This window comes from Mustela nivalis (genome assembly GCF_964662115.1).
Source record: "Mustela nivalis genome assembly, chromosome: 4".
In the NCBI taxonomy this organism is placed as follows: Eukaryota; Metazoa; Chordata; class Mammalia; order Carnivora; family Mustelidae; genus Mustela; species Mustela nivalis.
The window spans coordinates 146,384,239-146,393,544 of record NC_139023.1 but is presented as its reverse complement, the minus strand read 5'-3'; the positions used below and the strand labels follow the sequence as shown (position 1 = coordinate 146,393,544).

General features: G+C 37.1%; 1 protein-coding gene and 1 long non-coding RNA gene across 3 annotated transcripts in view; one reads left to right on the top strand and one right to left on the bottom strand.

Annotated features, from left to right (window-relative positions):
- Window positions 1-1,809: 1,809 nt before the first annotated feature.
- LOC309863456 overlaps window positions 1,810-9,306 on the top strand; it is a 161,355-nt gene continuing 153,858 nt past the window's right edge. The window contains exon 1 of the long non-coding RNA XR_014311052.1: window positions 1,810-4,522. This is a non-coding gene — a long non-coding RNA (uncharacterized lncRNA). The remainder of the gene's footprint in view (window positions 4,523-9,306) is intronic.
- GYPA (glycophorin A (MNS blood group)) overlaps window positions 4,792-9,306 on the bottom strand; it is a 35,967-nt gene continuing 31,452 nt past the window's right edge. For both annotated transcript variants that reach the window (XM_082728288.1, XM_082728287.1), the window contains one exon: window positions 4,792-6,219. The gene's annotated coding sequence lies outside the window, so the exon portion shown is untranslated. The remainder of the gene's footprint in view (window positions 6,220-9,306) is intronic.

Here is a 9,306-nt window from a genome sequence, read left to right as displayed (position 1 = left end):
AAGTGTGGTGGTGTGACTGAATAGTAGAGAATAGAATATGAGTCGAGAAGCAGCCATTCCCCATCCCTTCCTTTAGGTTCTTAATTCATGGGAGGGGTGAATTAAACATCCCATATGTGCTCCTACTTATTATTTCCCTCTTCTGGAATGGTAATTTCAAGGGAAATTTGGAAACCGATTTTGACAATGGCAAAGATGCCATCAGCTTAGGTCCATGATTGACTATGTGAAGGATAATCTCTGTTCCCCACAGACCTGCAATATTTCTGTACCATTACTTGAACAGAAAAATAAACTTCCTATGTATTAACATCATTATGTTTGGGGTCTTAAATTGCTCTAATTAAAACCACATACATTCTAGTGGGTGAGATAATGTAACAGGTAGTTCAGGCATTGACAATACTCAGACTCAGATGGAGGGCAACGGATAACCTGATTAGGTTTAGAATCACAACCACATCAGGTCCTGAGGATACAGAGAAGTATCTCTCAGGGGAAGAGGGTTATCCAAGTGGTCAGCAACCAGACGGAAGAGTTAGGATTCAAGTCCATTTTCCAATCCTAGTAGAGGAATTGTGGGAAAAGCCATTCTTATAAATCCAAAAATCAGGTATTTGTCACTTGAAGAAACTTTTTCAAACTACCAGGAAACACAGTATTATTCTCATTTCCAAGTATGTCTGCAGAAAACTTGAGAAAAAAGAAAAAAAAGGAACTCTTGGTCTACTCTAGATTTTGTTTTCTTTTTTTTTTTTTTTTTTTTTTTTTGAGAGGGAAAGAGAGCATGCGTTGCGCAGGGGAGGGACAGAGGGAGAGAGAGACAGGGTTCAATCTAATGACCCTAAGATGACCGGAGCTGACATCAAGAATCAGATGTTTAACCAAGTAAGCCATGCAGGCACCACTTGGTCTATTCAAGTTTTGATTTCAAGAAGAGTTACTAGAAATATAAGTAATAATGAGTCATTGTGGTAGGCTCTGTTCTGAGCTCAGGGGAGGAGCCATGACGTGAAGATCCTGTGTATTGCCCTTGAGACTCTCACAGTACACGCTGCAAGTAAGAGGAGAGTAAACCACATGATACAAGAGGTCATGCAATAGAGCTGTATTAAACAAGAATAAGGGGGGACTGCTGGGAACTTGGACTCCCATATATGGGAACCTTTGTAATAACCCTGAGGTGAGGAGATCAAAGCAAATTATAATTAAAGATTTTTAAAAAAATTATGACATGGTTATCATTACATAGAAGACTGTATATCATTACATAGAGCTTTAAAAGTGGAAAGGAACTGTTATATGTCAGGGGAAATGGGCAACATAACTCCTGTACCTTTTGTTCCAAAGGTCCCGGTGAGAGAGATGACAGCTTCTTTTGCTTTCCTTTTGGGTTTTCTGTATAAGCCCCTGTGGGAAGCACGACCACTGCTGAATGGGGTGGCTATCAGATATCTGGGAATAAACACTATCTTCTAGAAGACTTAGTGTGAGGGGGAAACAGATGCATGATTTTTTGCCTTCTGTTGTTGGGCCAACACTGCTACTCCTTAGGTCTCTAAGAGGAAGAAGTAGCCTGATTCTTTCAAACAAGGATTTAAATGATGTGAAATAAGTTGAGCTCATGGAAGATCATATATATACGTGCTCCTAACATTGCATCCACTAATACATGTCTTAATACGAGAAAATAGTTTTTAAGTCAACAGCATATTAAAGAAAATAAGATCACTTTCCTTTTAAAGTGTACAGACCAAGTTATTCTATTGATGAATTTTTCTGTTTTGCACTTTATTTGAACATTTATCCTTCAATTTTTAAGGACGATTTTTGCTAAGTCACAGCACATATCGAGCACACCCACAAATGTGTTTCATGAGATATGGACAATGGTGCAATACCAAGATGTTGCTGGTGTTCAATTTTAACAGAGAGCTCTAGCTTCGAGATATTCAACAGGATCCTGCAACGTTGGTACCATTTCATATTAAATTAGTTCCCCTTAACAACAAGAAAAAAGAAACTATTGAATATTACTGCACATTTTTTCTGAACTTATTAACTTATGCATGTTTATTTTTGTTGTGGTGGTTGGGAGTAAACATACTATTTTCTACGTTTGCAAGAATAAACTTGTACCTAGCTCAGGGGTTTTGTAAAGATCACACTAAGCATTTAATATAGTGTCTGGCACATGGTAAATGCTCAATAAATATTAACATATCATTATCCATGAAGCCTGTGTTTAAAATAAATTTAAATGGCAAAATATTTCTTGAATGCGTAATTGTACTATGGTGCTATGGTAATAAAAAGGAAAAAAAATTCAAACTTGTTTCTGCTGAAACTTTAAAATCTAAAACATATAAAAAAAGACATATACTGCCAATGTTCACATTTATGTAGGTAGCAAAATGAAACAAATCATTGTTATAATCACAACAAGTTCACTTAAGGAGATGAGACAGTTTAGGAAGGTTTATGAATCCAGAAAGCACCCAGAATTAGAAAAGAGAATTCTCTTTTTGAATAGAATGTGTCTTTTTTAAATGTTCAGTTAGCCAGTATATAGTACATCATAAGTTTTTGTTGTAGTGTTCAATTATTTATTAGTTGCAAAGAGAATGTGTCAACATGATCAAAACTTTCTGGGATTAAGTCAGTAGAATCAGTTATTCCAAAAAGAATGGCTATGCTTCTGTCAGCTTAATAGTTGTTTAATATCCAAAATTTTTGACTTCTTACTTTGAGGAAATTTTTATCTGGTAAATTATATACACTGTAACTGACACTTGAAGTTACACAATATTTAAATTGTAGGTTGGTTCCATTATTAGCTGTTAAGCACAAATGGCAAAAATGTTTTTCATAACACTCTGAATCTTCATATGCTTTCCAACCAATTCTTTAAGAAAAGAAAGAAAGCAAGTCAGATGTACAAGTAGGGAATGCTTTCCCCACCCCCCAATTACAAAACCTACACTGAGTGAGTGAGTTTGTTGGACATTTAAAAAATGATGAAAATTAGTAATTACTTCCTTTTATCACCGAGAACCTATATTTCTAAACCTATTGTCTTCAAAACAAACTTACCTTTTCAATTTACTCTCAAGTAACATTTTAAAACTACTGATGACAACTGAAATCTAAAAGGCAACTGATTTCGTTTCGTACGTCTACTCAGTGAAAAACGCATATTGTCATATTCCAGCGACAAAAGAAATACTGACTTTCCTGTTTTGTCCAACAAAAAATGATATGGCAAAAAGAAAGGTGGGAACAGCCTTCAAAGGCTAAATATTTCCACAGGGCATTTAAAGTGCATTGGCTATGGAACTCAATGCTGCCTTGCTGGTAGTGAGTAAGGAAGAGTTCGTCACAGATGATGTTAATCAGAGCTGCCACTTATTGAGCACCTCCTGGGTGCTGGGCATGCCCTCCATACCTCATTTTCACACCAATGTCAAGACATTTTTGCAAGGCAGTTAGTCTTACCCTCACATTGCAGATAAGGAAACTGAAGTTGCGTGAATAAACAAGCAAGGGTTCGAACTCTGGATCCAAAATCGATTGTCTTTCCATACCATGCCAGATGAAGTAGCACTAGGAATAATGTCATTTTAAATATTAAGAAAAGCATCCTGAAATAAGAGCAGGTTTTGTGAAGCCTCACAGGAATCACAAAAATGAATTAAAGTCCCTGCACCAAGGACTCACAGTTAAGTAGGGGATAGAATTCAGATCATAGTAAATGCAGCAGAAGACTATGGACTCCGGGGAAACAGACTGCGGGTTTTAGAAAGGAGGAGGTGGGGAGGGATGGGTGAGCCTGGTGCTGGGTCTCATGGAGGGCACGGACTGCATGGAGCAGCAAAGGTTATATGCAAACCATGAGTCATGGAAAACTGCATCAGGAACTAACGGTGTACTGTTTTATGACTAACATAACACAATAAAAAATTCACAACAATAACAGCAACAACAAAACAAGATGCACAAATGCCGTGAGGATTCAGACTACATGTTTCCATCTAGAAACTGCAAGCGGGTTATCGGGAAGCTGCCCGTGCACATACACCCGCTGAACAGAGCTGAGGACACGAGATACTCATTACATAGATAACCACTGATGCTGTGACAGGCTTGTGCACGATACTGGGTAGAATTTTGTATTGCTTTTTGTTTGAATGACATTTGGCTCTTAGGAATTTCCTATGAGAAATGTGCTGCCTTTGATAAGACAAATACTGAGAAGAAACCAGAAGGCTGTTGATCTATTGCTGCATATGAGTTTACTGAAATAACCCTTCCACCTTGTCATTCCGTGGCTTCCCCATGTTCTTCCTTCACAAATTTCTCGTCTTTCTCCATTCATTTCCCCTCGTGGAAACCCTCTGCTCACACCTACACAAGCAAACATATGGACTGAAGGATCAAATTTTCTTATCAGGTTCATTCCCACCCCTGATTCGGGTCTCAATTTTAAGAAATTCAACATGAACCGTTCATGTCAGCCTCCAAGGTAAGATTTCTTCATGATAGTCTTAGACTGATTGAATTATTAAACTACAAAGACCGTAAACGAAATTCCTCCTACAAATATTAATTGCGAAAGTGAAAAGTCCACAGATAGAAGTGTAGAGAAATTAACTGGAAGAGTTCCAGGAGGTTAAAGGAATTCATACTTTAATTATTCTCTGAGTTCTTTTGCTCTTGTTGAGAAGGGACAGCCACTCTAGTCTATTGTCTTTGACTTGTAAATTACTTTAGAGACAAGCCAACTCTCCTGTACTTGGTTCAACATTTTGTTTTTATTGAAAAAAGTACATTTCAAATTGCCTTGGTGCTTGAGTAATTCAGTAGATTAAATTAACCTAATAATACGGTTAAACTACTTTAAAAAATATGTAACAACAGAAATCCACCCTTATTTTCAATTTAACACAAGAACCCTCTCAGAACAAACAAGTAGGTTAAAATTTAGACTTTGTAATTTATTTAAAAAAATTGAACTTGCTGAGCCCAAATATGTACATAATATTATTTACTTAATTATCACACAATAAAAAGCCACATGGATTTTTAGTCATTTGGAAGTAGGCAATCACAGGAGGGTACCTCTCTGTTTTTATATTGCTTTTTAAGTTTTGTTATAAATGAGTGATAGCTCTATGGTTACAAAGCAATCTTCTAATGTCTAGAAATTTCTTTTGGATTATTTAGGCTAATTTTCAAAGCTTTCCTAAAGAGAAAATAGGACTGGATAGATTAAAGAATTCAAATGAGAATACAGGACAACCTATTAGCATATTCACCTGCTTGTAAGTTTGCCCTTCTTATTGCATTTATAGAGTTACTCAGTTTCATTATACTGCATTTAGAGAATTATTAAGTTTGCAAGGAAATGTCATTAATTGTTTTCTTTGTCAGGACTCTATGACCTCTTATATAAATAACTCTGCCAGTGGAACAAAAAAAGAGTTCACACTTGACTGTCAGACAAATTCCTTGAAATAGGTCATTCACACATGTGTAACATCTCACCTCTTCAAGTGGGAAAACCTTTTTGTGTCAATTTTTGCATTAGAGGATGAATGTGAATGTCATTTTATACATCTATATCTATGTTATCTGTAATGTATGTGTTTATGCACGTGTGTACGTGAGGGATCTCCAAACACAAGCCTTATCAGTGTAACTAAAATATCATTATCATCAGTGTACTACCCCATCTTGCAGTGGAAAGAAATATTAGGATTTCAGGTCCCCTTAATATATTTAAAACAATGACAAGTCTCAGAATTCTGGGATGAGAACTTAATATCATCCAGACATTACAAGCCTTTCATTTGACAGCACAATCACTGAACTGTAATAAAATAGAATAAGTCATAAAGAACTACAGACGAAGTCAACTGGAGTTTGGGCATCAGAATTCTAAATCAATTAATTATAAAAATAACACTAACACACAAAAGCATGCATAAAAGGAAATAATTGCTCTTCATTTTGTAATGTTAATGAGTAGAGACATTTTCCATCATCGAGTCACTGGACTCCTTATGATGAAATTTTCATCTTCAAGTTGTACTGCGTAGGAAGGTATACAATATATTGGAGTATGTAATTCACACGTTCATTTTTCATTTGACTGAAGTCTTGTGTCTTTGACTTCTTCCAAAATTTGGCTTTAGGATCAGATTCTCGTGAATTACTTTTCTGTGGAGGATTATAGAGAGGGGGAAAAAGCAATAGTATGAGTCACAGTTCTATTTAAGCAAAACAGGAAATTAATGCATAAAATACACTTTAGAATTCTACATTCTCACAGAGTTGTCCTTGAATATAACTATAAATATTGAATGAAAGGAATTTTCTTTCAGATTAGCACTATAAGAGAAAAACATGTAAAGAAAGGATTCTTAGAAAATCTATCTAAAAGCCTTAGATAAGGCACAAACATAATTACTCTGCTCCTAATTTCTACAGAGATGAGATGCCAACACCAAACTTGTATAGGGGCTGAATATAGTGGGAAGGCAGCAACTGATACGTGAGTTAAATTACATATAGGTCTCTGAACCTAAGGCAATCTCCCTCATCTATAATCTCTATGGGAATAACTTTGTTCCTTGGACATCAGCAAGGAGAAGTCTGTACAGCACCTCACATCTAAATTCCTCTCTGATACTAACATATGGGGGAAGGGAGCAGGGTTGGTCTCTTTCATCAAACCTGATGCTCAACCTTTCTTGGCTACAAAGTTGAATTTGTGTTACTTCTGGAGAGTGCATTAAAGGGGTGAGAAGAGCTTTTGCTCTTGTGAAAACCGCGTTCTCCACAGTTTTCTTCCTTTGGGGTATCAGAGGAACTGTGTATCCCAAACATTCTCCTGTGAGAAATGAGCCGCCACCAAGGACAGCTAACTCAGATCCAACTATTCTCACTTCCTATCAGGCAAAAACTACATGCAAATTCAGGGGGTTAAAGTTATTAATACTTTACCCCCTAACATTTCCAGTTCTCATTTATAGGGCACGGTCCCTCTGTCTCTTATTGTCTTTGACTTCTACGTTTCTTTACAGCAGTATGCTACAAAAACAGGACTAGAGTATTTTTAGAAACTCTTATGTATTTCCCAATATTTCCTGTGAGATGGGATCAGATTTTATAACCATTTCACTAATTTTCTGAGACACACTTAATAACTTCATTTGCACCCATATGGGGAAATGAAAAAAGCCTGAAATCTGGTTCATCTGACTTTCCCCTGTCTTTTCCATATATTTGAGGCATGAACTGGGAACCAAAGCATTCATCTTGCTAATGTAGAAATGCACATAATTCCCTGAAGCATATTCTGTCTTCTCCCATGCCATTTGCCATGTTGTCCTTCTGCCCCAAGATGCCTTGTCTTGCCTTGGGTAATGTTCATGGTTTTGGGTGGTAAGCACTCCGTTTAGAAACAGCATCAGAACATTTAAAAAAAAAAATAATGCATCACCTGTACCCCTGGGGATAAAAATATATGTTTATAAAAAATAAAAAAATTTATTAAAAGCCTTAAAAAAATAAAAATAAAACATGTTCATAAAAAAAAGAAAAAATAATAATGCATTATGTAGATAAAAATTACAGATATTAGCTCTACCTGCAAGTCCTAAAACAAAGTATCCTTGTGCATGAAGTGGTTCTGCGCCCGACTTCAAACTTTAAGTATCAGCCGATGGGGTTTTACTAATCCTTTTTGCTGAGAACTTTGTATATGGAATTTACTCTACAAAGCATGACCTTCCTGGAACTAAGGAATTATGTAATAATCATAGTTAAGCTTACAGGACAATCCACAAGATAATTTTTTTTTTAAAGATTTTATTTATTTATTTGAAAGACGGAGATCACAAGTAGGCAGAGAGGCAGGCAGAGAGAGAGAGAGAGGGAAGCAGGCTTCCTGCGGAGCAGGGAGCCCGATGCGGGGCTCGATCCCAGGACCCTGAGATCATGACCCGAGCCAAAGGCAGCAGCCCAAACCACTGAGCCACCCAGGCGCCCCTCCACAAGATAATTTGATGAGGCAAGTCCTGCTCTAATAGGTTATGCAGCTGGAGTGAATCTTTCAAACTTTCTTTCGCCACTCCAAACTCTAGGAAACCCAGCAAGTCCTTTGAAGACAAGTGCTTAGTCCCAGGTTAAAACTAGAATCCAAAAATTTATAGTTCTTCAGTCCTATCGTGATTTTTTAAAAGATTTTATTTATTTATTTGAGAGAGAGAGCACGGGGACAGCAGAGGGTGGGGGAAAGTGAGAATGTCAAGCAGACTCCCCGCTGAGCTCAGAGTCCGGGCAGGGCTGGCTTTCAGGATCCTGAGATCATAACCTGAGCTGAAACCAAGAGTCAGATGCTCAACTGATTGAGCCACCCAGGTGCCCCTGTCATGAGTTTTTGTAATTATGGAAAAACCCTAGTCAGTTTTGTAGGGGGAGTTAGGTCCTTTTTGCTTAAGCCTCACAGAGAGAGATTCATTCTTGGTGGACATCTGCCAAAATAGACATCACTTGGATTTATGCTTCAGGTGACATCTAATAGGAACTATATACTCATCATCAAGAATGTACAAGAGGCCATCATGAATGAAATAAATGGAATTGTCTTGGTATTTAAACCAACAGCTGAGGCAGCAACCACTACTTAGCAATTCTTAGGAATTGCTCTCATGCTGGTACAGAGGTTCCAACACTGTTAGAATTTACATTTTATTTTTTTCTGTAAGAGAGAACTAATTTATTTTAACCTAAAAGTCTCCTATTTTTCTTAAGTTGGAAATGAATATTCTTTTTAAAAACCACTATGTAGGCTAATACTGCTCTGTGTGAACAAAACTGACCTGCAGTTTTCCAGGTGTTATGTATCTATTTAGCACCTGCAGGTGGGGGTAAAAACCGGGGCCGAGGAACTGGCCATTTGTGCAGAGAAGGTCATTTGGGTGTGAAGCCTACATCACTTATTACAGCTAACAGGCATGAGCATTTACTATGGTCAAGAACTCTTCTAAATGCTTACTTGTTGTAGCTCACTTAATCCTCATGAAACATTATCATTATGTCCATATTAAGTGATCTCCACATTAACTATCATTATCTCCATAGTAGAAGCTTGCTCACGGTTACACAGCTAGTTAAGTGTTGGAGTATGGATTCAAAGCCAGGTCTGGCTGTAGATCAGGAGCTATTAAACTATATCCACTGTAGGGTCTCCTAAACACACACCCTTGCAGTTTGGAAAATAGGAAGTATACAAAAGAACTT